The 13,917-nt window shown below is 42.8% G+C and overlaps 1 protein-coding gene across 1 annotated transcript in view; it reads left to right on the plus strand.

Moving 5' to 3' along the window:
- KCNQ5 (potassium voltage-gated channel subfamily Q member 5) overlaps positions 1-13,917 on the plus strand; it is an 850,222-nt gene that overhangs the window by 615,577 nt on the left and 220,728 nt on the right. The window lies entirely within an intron of this gene.

A 13,917-nucleotide genomic window follows, 5' to 3' on the forward strand; every position in this document is an offset into this window, starting at 1 on the left:
CGTTGGAGGCCCGAGTTTTCATGGGGGATATCGAGATTAAAAAGATATCACGCATATACCAATCCCTGGTCATACATTGTTCCTCTGATTTGCAAAAACTAAAGGAGACCTGGGAAGGCTGATGTTGGGGCACTGAAAGAGGAAGACTGGAATGAGGCGCTGGCGGGTCCCAGGTTCGCGGCGATTGTGGTTCGCCTTAGGCTAATTCAGTTCAAATACCTCCACAGGGTGTATTACACATGGCGGAGGCTGTGGAGGGCGGGCCTAATTGCGTCTCCAGACTGTACTAGGTGTGGATGTAAGGAGGGCACTTTCTTTCATACGGTGTGGAGTTGTGGATGTCTAGATGGATTCTGGAGAAGAGTTTGGAATGGTTTAGATGAGGCGCTGGGCTGGGCTGGGTGCTCCGCGCACACCGCGACTGGGATTGTTGCATGTGTTAGATGGAGTGGGAGGCAACCTCTATAGGAGAAATTTATTGTTACTAGGACTCACGGTGGCCAAACGAGATATTGCAAGGGCATGGAAGGACCTGTTGGCCCCGTCACTTGTAGCATGGAAAAGGGGCCTAGATTTTTGTATGGGGATGGAGAAGCCCATATTTCTTTCTCGAGGCTGCCCCCGTAAACATTACAAAATTTGGAAGCAATGGGCCGACTACAGGGGCCTGTGGCTGGAGCCTCCACCAGAACAAGACCTGAAGGTGGATGTTTGAGCGAGCTGTGCCACTGGATGTGTGTACACGGATGGTCGGAATTGTCAGAAACCGTCCGGGGTGGGAGGGATACGGGCGGGATGGGAGTTGGGGGTAGTTGGGGGGGGAGGTGGGCTCATTATTTGCAATGGTACTACATGTAAAAATCTTGATGGATTGCATTGTTTTATATATGTACCTATGACTGGCAGATACCTTTGGGGTACAGGGTTCTGCGATTTTTGTGTGATCTATCAATAAACTCTGTTTTGAACAAAAAAAAAATTGTCATTTACAAAACCTTTGAAATTCACTGAAAAAACCATAGGTTTCAGACATGTAATAGTTAGGAATTAGCATTTAAAAAACTTTAGAAATTCACTGAAAAAACCATAGGGGGTTATATTTAGTTGGACATTTCACTCGTACAAAACCATTGAAATTCCCCTGTTATAGTTAGTTCTCTAACTATAACTCGCGCGCCCGCAATCCACTGCTGATGATGTCACATATTACATCATTCATGACATGGTCAGTGACATCACTGATAGCATCACTGATGACATCTCAAATAACATCATTGATGACATCACTACCACTACAACCACCCCCACGGACCCCTCCCCTCTACTACCTCAGAGGCAATGCAAAAGAGGACAGCGGACCTTTCCAAAATAATATATCCCCTCAACAGCACACTAGCTCAATCTACAAAGATGTGGCAACCAAGTATGTATAAGCAGTGGCTTCTGATGGCATTTAAAAGTGGTGCGGCATAAAAGTTCTTGGTGACTAACCTGTGGCGAGCGAGCGTAGCAAGCGAGCACGACTGCTAGAAGAGGGGTTCCCACGAAAACCTTGGAAAAAGAGTGGGGAAATGGTGCATTTTCAAGCTAATTTGAGACTGCAAGAAGGTTAATAAAGCAATTGTGAAAATGTAGTTATGATATCAATAAAGAGATTTCATGTGATAATAATGTAGGTAGCTGCTTTTTAACTGTAACCACAGAACTAGATTGCTATATGAATATACCTCCCTTGAGGGGACCATACATCGTCTCAGTCAGATCATCTGGAAATTCAGTGCTAACACACTGCATGCCACATGCTCTGTTGGACTCTCTTGACCAAAGGCAAAATGGAACAGTCATAAGACTCTGCTGCCTTGTTTCTCTCCTGCCTCCACACCACCACTGTCCCGTGGTCACCTCGTAAATGATGATGAAGCCTTTTGCCCAGTGCAAGAAGCGTGTTATACCTGCAAAGTTCTTTAGCCCAGATAAGATTCTGCAGAGATTATTTAAACACATGTGACTTGCCTGGTGTAACTGCAATTCTCACCCCCTGAACTCACATTATATTGAAGAGGACGTCTAGCAAGAATAGAAATGATAAATGGTACATCAGGGAGCAGGTGGTATGCTACGGCAGTGTACTCAAATGTGGGACCCGCACTGCTTACGAGTATCTATTGGGGTTTGCAGTGTTCCTCTTATATGAGGCAGGCCAGTGGTTCTGAGAGGAAGGTAGGTTTGTGGAGAATGCCTCAAATCTGGGACAGGGCAGTGCCTCATGGAGGGATTTATGGTTTGCTCAGAGTACCTCAAATGAAAATCAGAGACGGATATGGTTAGACACCAGAATGGCAGCTACCCAGTTGTCTGCCACCTGCTCTCACAACTAACACCAGTTTTGAAACGCACTAATACGGCTGGTTAAGACATGGCGAGGGACCCCACATTTAACCCCTCCACCTCACCTCCCATCTACCTTTCATCTTCTTCACTCCAAATAAATACAGAAGTTGCAAAGGAGTCCTCCCTACACCCGTGAATATATACAGATCACTAGTCGGGACTTGCGGACAGCTGTTGAGTCAGTGAGAAATTTTAGTCTTCCTCCGCCGGGATCGTATGCGATTTTAAGCTGACCACTCATTAACTACTTTCAGAGATTTTGTAATGTTTCATTGCCTACTCCCCGACAGACCACGATTAAAGAGACATTAAGCATTTAAGTTTACCATGCAAAATGTAAAAACCTCTGAAATTTGCCATTTCCTCATGGGTGAGTTTATAAGCAGTGCACTTGGAGGAGTAGGGTGGTGGTGGTGCATCAGGCATTCCTGTTCTTTTTAGGTTCACATATTAATTCTATCCCTTAAATGGATGTTTAAGGGAAGATGATGATGTTTTTGTTTTTGCACTGTAAAGAAAATAGCGACCACTATTCCATCGTCACACTACACAACCCTTGGAACAGTCAGCCACGTTTTTCTTTTTAATTAAATTACAAGGAGTTAAACTCATTCTACTGTCCCTTCAAACCACTGAAAATTAACTGTCCCATGTGCAGTGTGTGCGCGCCGATCAGGGAACCTTATGCTTTTGTGTATATTAACAAACACTCCCCTCTGAGTGAACTGAGGGTCTCTCTAGACCTCTGTGTGTGTGTAGAGCCCTCTCCATTTACCAGACACTGTACAGCCGATGCGATGTGTAGTGTGTTTGTGCGCACCAGAGCTCCCATGTGTGTCAGCTGCAGCAGGGCTCCCTAAGTATATGTGTGCATCAGCGCTCCCCTGTGTGCAATGAGCCCTCTCCGTTCCTCGACCTCTGCACCGTTTGTGTGCTCCAAGTGTCCCCTCTGGAGTGGGTGCGCGCGCAACTCTGGGCTCCCCAGGGTATGCTCTGCAGACCCTCTCTCTGCCTTCCCCATCAGAGTGACACTTCCTCGAGCCTGTATAAAAAGCAATTCCGTAGGGACAGGAATAAACTTGCTGAAGACCACATTTATTTTCACTTATCACAACGTACATACAGTTACGGCATCTTCCGCTCAATCTGATGCACTTTTACAAACCCAAACACGACGCTTCACAAACAAAATACAAGCATGTGAATGCTCATGCCCATTTCCAAATAAAACAATTCTGGCCTCATTCAGACTTCAGCGGCCGAGCTGCCGAGCTACTGGGGTGTCGGATGTCCTGTCACCTCTGGGCCCCGCAACCACGTGCTGACTTCACCGATTAAATGACATGTGGACTTTCACTGAAATCAGTTACGGCCGGCAAAACGGGCGGGTGGGTTCAGGGGTGGGGGGTTGTTAAATGGGCAGAAATAAAAAAAAAGTACCTTCCTCCAGTTCCACCATCAAGCGCCGCCGCCTCAGATCCTGGGTTTTAGGCAGCCTCCCTCCTCCTGCTGCCCTAAGACAATCACAACGCTGCAGTATCAGCGTTGTGACTGGTGAGGCGCAGGGGAGAGCCCCCCAGCTGTGCCATTTTCTCCCACATTGAGGAAAAGAGAGAGTGGGCGGTTGTGCTTGAGGGCAGGGGAGAGTGGCTTACTCACTGTTGTGGGTACTGACTGTTTGGTCGGCCCTGGAGCCGACTGAACAGTCAGTACCCACAATATTGGGTAAGCCACTCCCCCTGCCCTCGAGCGGGACCTCCCACCCACCAACCAGGCACTTCTGCTTTCTCGCAGTGCAAGAAGTATAAACATATTGTTGGTAGTTTTTACCATTATATGTTTCTGCTTCTTGCACTGCGAGAAAGCAGGGGGGCGACGCCCAAATGCCCATATGGAGGAGCCGCCACTGTGTATAAGTGAAAAAACTCAAACATCAACAATAATGTACACAACACTAAGACTACGGGTGAAATACTATACACAATTCACTATAGAAATCAAAAACTGTTCAGTGTGTACATATACCATTGATAATTGTAGTTTACTGAATAGTGGACCCAACCATATTATCTCAGACACTAGGGATTATTTTGGTCATGTAGCTGTGTTCACCTCCCTCCTTTGAAACAGAAGCACAGTGGGCTAGTCCAACGTAAACAACGTCAACGTACGACTAGAAATAATTAGGCTACGCCTTGGGCATGGTTCACTTCTGCAAAGAGAAGAAACTGCGGCGCAGCGGAGGTCCCCACCCTGCCACGTGGCTGCCGCCATGACCATGTCCCTCCTCAATACAGGCCAATTGCGAACTCAGCGCCACAGCACCGCAGACTTCTGTCTGTATCGCCTAGTGGTTTACATCGACACTGCGAACAGCAGGGTTCACAACTTGAATTCAACTTTGGATCTAAACTTGTCTTCAGTATCTGTGCTGAGAAGTCTATTCTGCGGTCAGTAGAGTTGACAACTTGATACCAGTTGAATTCAGCTTTGCATCAACACTATGGACAGCATTGAATCCAGCCTTGCTTTATTTAAGGCAGAGACAATTGTACTGTGTCCTCAGATTTTGTTAACTGTGCAAAATAGCATTCATCGATCTTTGTGTCGACTACTGTCTTCAATCTACACTACGTACAACAGGGTTCTCAACTTCAATTCAGCTTTGCATCAACACTATGGACAGAATTGAATCTAGCCTTGCTTTATTTAAGGCAGATACAATTGTACTGTGTCCTCAGATTCTGTGACAAAATAGCATGCTTCAATCTTTGTGTCGTCTACTGCCTCAAACCTACACTGCGTACAACAGGGTTCATAACTTGCATTCAGCTTTCCATCTACTCTACGGACAGCATTCAAGATATACTTGATTTATGTAAGGCAAAGATAATTTTCTTAAAGGATGCCACAAAAAACATTCCTCAATGTAGTGAGTTCTGTTTTCAAGTGTACACTGCGATCAAAAGAGTTTACCGCTTGATATCAGTGCCGCATAAGCACTACAGACAGCATTAAATTCCACCTCGATTTATTTAAAGCAGAAAAAAAATAGTGCTGTTGCACTGTTAGTATGTGCAAGCACCTTCAATAGCTGCATCACGTGAACTATGATTAAAAACAATCTACAAATTTGCGCCAAAATGTGCCTCCACCATCAGCAATACCAAGTACCTCTGGGGTATCACCCTCAACATCGCCACCAGACATACGTCCCCAATTTGTGAAAGTTACAATGCACCGCGTAAAGAGGAATTGTGTAATTTGTTATGAGGAGCAGTCAGTACACCTAGTTTTCACAGCATTTGATAACCATTGATGCTAGTTTTTTTCACCCCTCAAAGTTCATATACTCCAGTATGCAACAGTGAATGATTTCAGTGCAGCCCGTTCAGACCACGCATAATCGCAGGGTGAGCACACGATAAACACCAGACGTACCACTAACTCAGTACACCGTAAATAATTGCCACTTGCCCTTGTTAAGGCAAAATTCAATAGTCAAAACACATTTTTACCAGTGTGGTCTGCCTGAACCATGCATCATCGCATGCTCCACACAAACCGCCCCTACGTCAGTCCACCACAACTCATGGACTCTTTAGGATAGAATCTTCTGTGTATTATTTCACACACAATGCTCCTACCTTTGTACAACAGAAGTCATAAACCGTTTATGATTAAATATCTGTATATGTTATCATGATTACTATTCTACTTGTTACCAACAACAACGTGATAAAATGGAGTCGAGCACACGTGCATGTACCCACTTTAACTATCTATCTGTGTCTGTGTATTTATTGTGTTTGTAAAATGCTGCTCCTTCGCCCTACCCGCAACATTCTATTTGGAATAACTTTTGCGTTGATTGATGAATCTTCTTGAAATTTTCCAAACCTTTGGCCAGCTCAGTTCCGCTCCTTCCCTGAATGTTTGGGGGTGATTGGTGAAGCGGGGCAGAGAAAAAAGGGGGTCCCAATACATTTCCCATAGACTCTTTACCACTGCTACAGCCCGAACGGATGAACGGAATTACAATTTTGTTCCGTGCCCTGCATCGCATTTTGCGATGCAGGGCACAGAACCAAATTTGTTTTATTAATTTAATAGGTTACTTACCTGCAATCATCCATATTCCAGTGTTTATCACCCCCCAACCTGCCCCTCCCCCGCCCCGCCTGCCTGCCCACCGGAACTCCCTCCACGGACCGCGGCAGTGCTTCCGCTCTTTCAGTGTCGGAAAACAGTTCACTTCTACTCCTCGTGCTGCGTGCTGCAAAGTTAATTAGTTTGTATCCTTTCCATAAAAGAAATAATATATATATATATATATATATATATATATTCACTGAAAAAACCATAGGTTTCACACCAGTTATAGTTAGCTGGAAATTTTACTGATATAAAACCATTGAAATTCCCACGTTATAGTTAGTCGGACTCACTATAACTTGCGCGTGCAATGCACTGCTGATGACATCACATATTACATCACTCATGACATGGTCAGTGACATCACTCATGACATCACTGATGACACCATCCTTGTGACACAGTGACAGACCTCCTCTCACTGTAAAGTAACCTTTGAAACACATATTGAAAAATAGAAACTAACATTTTCAAAAAATTGCATATACCCATACCAGTTACAACAACCAATTCAGTAATTTCACCATCTATATACAAATTCACACATTCACCAACAGTTTTATGTATTCACTCATACATATACTCATTCATCATATGTAGTGATACCCCTATTCATTCTGTTACACACCGACAGTCATCAAAAACTTACTCATACATATACTCACACATGCAAATAAACTAATAAACATCCATTTATTTGCATATACAACTATACACACATTAGCACATTACTTCTAAGGAAACTTACACATACTTACTCTCTTAAACAATGACTTACAGAAACACATACTTATTTAAACAGGAACTCTTTCAATCTCTCACTCTCACATATACTTACTTATGTACATCAATGCTCATATATACAAGATTAAAACATATGTAGTTACTCATAAAGACACTAGTGAGAGAGGCATTCACTCACTAACACACACATATACACACTCATCCACCCATACAGTCCTGCACATATGCTGTCTTCAAAACACATATAAATAATGAGTTTTGCATTCATGCATCTATGTGGTAAGTAACAGCCCCACCAAACCATACAGACACTCATACTGATACTAAAAAAGCATCTAGTAACCCATATACACACACATGTAGCTACTCACCAACCCATGCAGCCACTTATACACAAAGTAAAACACTGATACATATATTTAAATATTTAAACATTACTCGCTAATATATGTATTCACTAAGATACACTTAATAAGCCAGTTAACCAATCAATTTTTTTTTTAAAAACATCCATTTAGACACTTATTTAAACATTTATTCTTCCATCGACCTTAACATATACATATATAAAATATATTTATTTTTCAGAAAGATACACATTCACTGGACGATGTCATCAGTGATGTCATGAGTGATGTCACTGACCATGTCATGAGTGATGTAATATGTGATGTCATCAGCAGTGCATTGCACGCGCAAGTTATAGTGAGTCCGACTAACTATAACGTGGGAATTTCAATGGTTTTATATCAGTAAAATTTCCAGCTAACTATAACTGGTGTGAAACCTATGGTTTTTTCAGTGAATTTAATAGGTTTTTTAAATGCTAATTCCTAACTATAACTGGTGTGAAACCTATGGTTTTTTCAGTGAATTTCATAGGTTTTTTAAATGCTAATTCCTTTCTATATCGAGTTTCTAACCTTTTTTTTTTTTTTACAATTTGCTGTTTTTTTGTAAGTATTCATTTTTTTTTTATATAATTTTTTTTTCTTTTGCGCTCTGGGTGCGCGCTCCGGGAAGCTTTCAGCTAAGCTCTCCGGTAAGCTTTCCGTGAGCTCACCTGAAAGCGCACCCAGAGCGCTACGTCGTTCGTGAAAAAAAATATGAATGAAAAGTTAATAATAATGCAAAACATTTCGTACCATACAAATAAAATCAGTTTTTTTTTATAAGGAAAATGATTATGCATTTCTGTAAAAGTTTGATGACGTCACTTCGGCGCGCAACGTAAGTGCCCTCGGAAGCGCCTACGTTCGCGCCGCGTAAAAGCACCCAGAAGCGCCTACGATCGCGCCACGTTTGCGCCCCGGAAGCGCCTACGATCGCGCTGCGTAAACGCACCCGGAAGTGCTCCGGAGCGCGCAGCGTAAACGCGTCGGGTCATATGACCCTAAAATAACACTTTTCATTGGTTGCTAACAGTTTTTTTTACAATGAATGAAATCCCCACCCATTTCCTTCACTTCTTCTTTCACTTTTGTGACTGAAAGACCTGTTTTTTGCACCTGGATCTTTTGTGATTTACCATGGCTGCCAGAGAATCCAGCAGTGAGAATGAACCTGAGTTCATCAATGAAGAGCCTCCTACCCCAAAGGTGAAGGAACATTTCATATGGAAATTTTTTAAGATTCCAGCTGACCAGAAGAAGGTGAATGCACCAAAAGTGGAGTGCAGGATCTGCAAACAGGTCCTGTCACGGGGTGACCCCCAAAAAAAGTACTCTTTTGGGAACTTTACGATGATCCGACATGTGGAGAGGAGGCACCCCCAGAATTTTGCCCGGGAAAGTGTCAGGGCTCTGGCACAAGAGGTTCCCAGAGATGGGGCCTCTACATCAACCGGAGGAGCAACTTCTTCTGGGAGAGGGCAATCGCAGGAGCAGGTGCCAAACATACAACCTGCTTTTAACCATGGTGTCCTCAGATGCAGATACTGCAATCAACTGCTTACCTTTGGAGAACAAAGTGTCCAGCTCATGGTTCGAGCATTAGAAAACCATCGCTGCCCTTTCCACCCCTAATTTTTTTTGTTCTTTTTGCTCCTGTTGAGCAGTTTCCATTCCCTGTTTTTGTTCCTGTTCAGTTAAAAGAAGAAAACCAAAAGTTCTTTTCAGAACTACCTCCAATTCTCATCAAAGAGCTATATTCTTAAAAAAATGAAGAGTAAGTGAAATATAGTGCATTGATAATTGAAAGGAGAATGAGTAAGAAAGAACAGAAAGGTAGGAGAGGAAAAAAGAAGTGAAGTAGGAGGACTGAAAGAAGGTGAGTGTTAGAAAAGAAAGTTATGAGAAGAAGAATGAATATGGGGAATGTTGATATTCAAAGAAAATGTTGAAAAGGAGGGGTGTGGAAGGGTAAGAAAAGATGCATTGCTGGAGTTGAAAGTAGAAGGCCTCATTTATGAAGCCAAGCGTCACTTTAACGCCACCAAAGCATCACTTTTTGTGACACAACATTCCAATAAAAAATGCACCTTATTTATTCATATTTACAAAGTGGTGTTCCTTGGTAAATACATCACTTTGTAAACCCCTGTGCCACATTATTCCTACGTCAGGTGTAATGTATGCAAAAGGGACGTATTGACGCAAGAAAGGGTCGTAGAGGTGACACAGTGAATAAACTGGAGGCCTCATTTCTGAAAAGTGACGCATCGCTACGTGAAAACAGCGATGCGTCACTTTTCTGGACGCACTCCTTATGACATTCCAGATATGTCATATTTAATATATGACTAATCAATTCGCAAGGAGTTACAGATATGTCAGTATTTCTGACGTATCTGTAAACACAAAAGTAACGCATTGCTAGAGTGCGTCACAAAAGTGACGCAACTCCAGTAATGTGTCCTTTCACATGGAAAAAGCACCATGTGAAAGGTCTGCTGTGAAGCAGGCGCAAGATTTTGACGCAACAGCATCCTAAAAGTGACGCACTGAAATCTCAAAGATTTCACTGCGTCGCTATTACAAACCTTTTTGCGGGGGAACACCCCCTCTGCATGCATTATACCTGACGCAGATATAATGTGGCGCAGGATTTTAAAAAGTGACCCATCTACCTAGATGCATCACTTTTTAAATATAGCGCAACGAGGCGCATTTTTTTACACCACTGGTACGATGCGTCACTTTTCTGTGCGCACTCCTTATGACATTCCAGATATGTCATATTTAATTTATGACTTATCAATTCGCAAGGAGTTACAGATATGTCAGTATTTCTGACGTATCTGTAAACACAAAAGTAACGCATTGCTGGAGTGCGTCACAAAAGTGACGCAACTCCAGTAATGTGTCCTTTCACATGGAAAAAGCACCATGTGAAAGGTCTGCTTTGAAGCAGGCGCAAGATTTTGACGCAACAGCATCCTAAAAGTGACGCAGTGAAATCTCAAAGATTTCACTGCGTCGCTATTACAAAGCTTTTTGCGGGGGAACACCCCCTCTGCATGCATTATACCTGACGCAGATATAATGTGGCGCAGGATTTTAAAAAGTGACCCATCTACCTAGATGCGTCACTTTTTAAATATAGCGCAACGAGGCGCATTTTTTTACACCACTGGTACAATGCGTCACTTTTCTGTGCGCACTCCTTATGACATTCCAGATATGTCATATTTAATGTATGAGGAATCATGTCGCAAGGAGTTACAGATATGTCAGTATTTCTGACCTATCTGTAAACACAAAAGTAACGCATTGCTGGAGTGCGTCACAAAAGTGACGCAACTCCAGTAATGTGTCCTTTCACATGGAAAAAGCACCATGTGAAAGCAGGCGCAAGATTTTGACGCAACAGCATCCTAAAAGTGATGCAGTGAAATCTCAAAGATTTCACTGCGTCGCTATTACAAAGCTTTTTGCGGGAGAACACCCCCTCTGCATGCATTATACCTGACGCAGATATAATGTGGCGCAGGATTTTAAAAAGTAACCCATCTACCTAGATGCGTCACTTTTTAAATATAGCGCAACGAGGCGCATTTTTTTACACCACTGGTGCGATGCGTCACTTTTCTGTGCGCACTCCTTATGACATTCCAAGTAACGCATTGCTGGAGTGCGTCACAAAAGTGACGCAACTCCAGTAATGTGTCCTCTCACATGGAAAAAGCACCATGTGAAAGGTCTGCTGTGAAGCAGGCGCAAGATTTTGACGCAACAGCATCCTAAAAGTGACGCAGTGAAATCTCAAAGATTTCACTGCGTCGTTATTACCAAGCTTTTTGCGGGGGAACACCCCCTCTGCATGCATTATACCTGACGCTATTTTTAAAAAGTGACGCATCTAGGTACATGGGTCACTTTTTAAAACTCTGCGCCACATTATATCTGCGTCAGGTATAATGTATGCAGAGGGGGCATTCCCCCGCAAAAAGCTTGGTAATAACGACGTACTGAAATCTATGAGATTTCTCTGCGTCACTTTTAGGATGCTGTTGCGTCAAAATCTTCCGCCTGCCTCGCGTCACTTTTATGTTTACAGATATGTCAGAAATACTGACGTATCTGTAACTCCTTGCAACATGATTCGTCATACATTAAATATGACACATCTGGAATGTCATAAGGAGTGCGCACAGAAAAGTGACGCATCGCACCAGCAGTGTAAAAAAATGTGCCTCGTTGCACTATATTTAAAAAGTGACGCATCTAGATAGATGCGTCACTTTTTAAATATAGCGTAACAATGCGCATTTTTTTACACCGCTGGTGCGTCACAAAAATTGACGCACAGGCGGCGCAAAACTGGCAGCGCAAGGCCTTCATAAATATGGTCCTGGATTTTCCCCGTGCTTCGCTCCCCGGTGCGCGTACCATGCGCTTCCCCCGCGCAAAACGAAAAGAAAAAAAAAATGTAATGCCCCGCAGGACCCTATTTTAGCCCCCACATCAAACCTAGGGGGTCAGAGGGGGTCTACTCTTCCCCCTTATGGTCATTTGCCCCTTTTTTTTTCAAACCCCTTGTGTCTCGATTTTACCGAGACACAAGATGGCGGCCGCTCCAGACTGTTTAGAATGTTTACAGACACCCAAGAGCCAATCAGCTTTCTGCGCGCAAGTCGCGTGTCGCGCCAGGAGCGCACTCCGGTGCGCGCACCGGAGAGCGCCTATAGATATATATATTTTTTTGAACCTAAATTACTCAAAATTCACTGGAGCACATATCTTGAGACATAGCAAAGGCACATCGGGCTACCAGTCCCTACAATTTTGCCAAGTTTGGTGGAAATCCATTCAGCCGTTCGAGCTAAAAGTGAAATCGACCGCCCTATGGAAATTAACATGGGGAAAACGCGTTTTGGGAGCCCCCTTTTATCTCGGCCCCCGCTTGACGTATCCCCCCCAAACTTTCAGGGAAGAACCGGAGCTTGACGAGGCCATTTTCAGGTAATTTTCAGGCAGATTCGTCAACCGGTGCCAAAGTTATTCCAAATAGAATTTTGAGATTTAACATTGAAAAAAATCCTAACTATAACTACCTACTGGCGACCGCCAGTAGGTATATATATATATATATATATATATATGTATATATATCTCCAAAGGTCGTCGTATTTGCTTCTGCTTCCCCCACAGAACAACGAAAGGAGCGAGACCACAAAGTAGGTGCAGTTTCTTCAGTGCATTTATTTTGTGCGTAGAGTTACAGCCTGCAATCCACCATGACGCGTTTCACCTCAAGAGAGGCTTGATCACGTAGCGTGCCATGGACACAAACAAGGGAATTTAAAGTGCTAGTGCTTAACTGGATACAGCTGTGCTAGTTACACCTAGTAAACAGTGAAAACATACTACATTGAGTTAGCGAAGGGTAGAGGGCATGGTGCCCTACGGGTTCTAGAGCACGTAAATACTAGAATAAAGGATGTATTAACTTTAAAAACATACATATAAATAAATTCATATATATATATAAACACACACATATATATTGCCCGTGAGGTAGGAGTAATTTTACTCCGAAACGCGTAGGTCGTTGTGCTCTGAATAAACTGCATCCAGAATAGAGGCCACGGCTCCTGTGTGGTTTCTTCCCGCTATTGGAGGAGCTTGCCATAATATATATATATATATATATTAATGTGTGCGTATGTATATATATATTCACTGAAAAAACCATAGGTTATAGACCATATATAGTTAGGAATTCGCATTTACAAAACCTTATTTTACTCACACAAAACCGTTGAAATTCCATATATAGTTAGTTGCACTAACTATATATCGCGCACCCGCAATCCACTGCTGATGATGTCACATATTACATCATTCATGACATGGTCAGTGACATCACTGATGACATCTCAAATGAGATCACTGATGACATCACTGATGACAACATCCAGTGACTGTATGTTTCTGTAAAGTTAAAATATGTCTTACATATTGAAGAATGAGTGGATGTATAAGTGTCTGGATGAAGAATTTAGTAGGTGCATGACTGACTGTATGAGTGAGTGATTAAATGTGTCTCACTGAGTGCATGGGTTAGTGACTAAACTGTCTTAATTTGTGCATCATTATGTCTGTTGTTCTGTAAACTGTTGCATGTGTTGATAAGTAGCTATATGAGTAACTATATGGGTTATTGATTGGTTGCCCAAGTATTTGT

This window comes from Lissotriton vulgaris, chromosome 6 (genome assembly GCF_964263255.1).
Source record: "Lissotriton vulgaris chromosome 6, aLisVul1.2, whole genome shotgun sequence".
Taxonomy (NCBI): Eukaryota; Metazoa; Chordata; class Amphibia; order Caudata; family Salamandridae; genus Lissotriton; species Lissotriton vulgaris.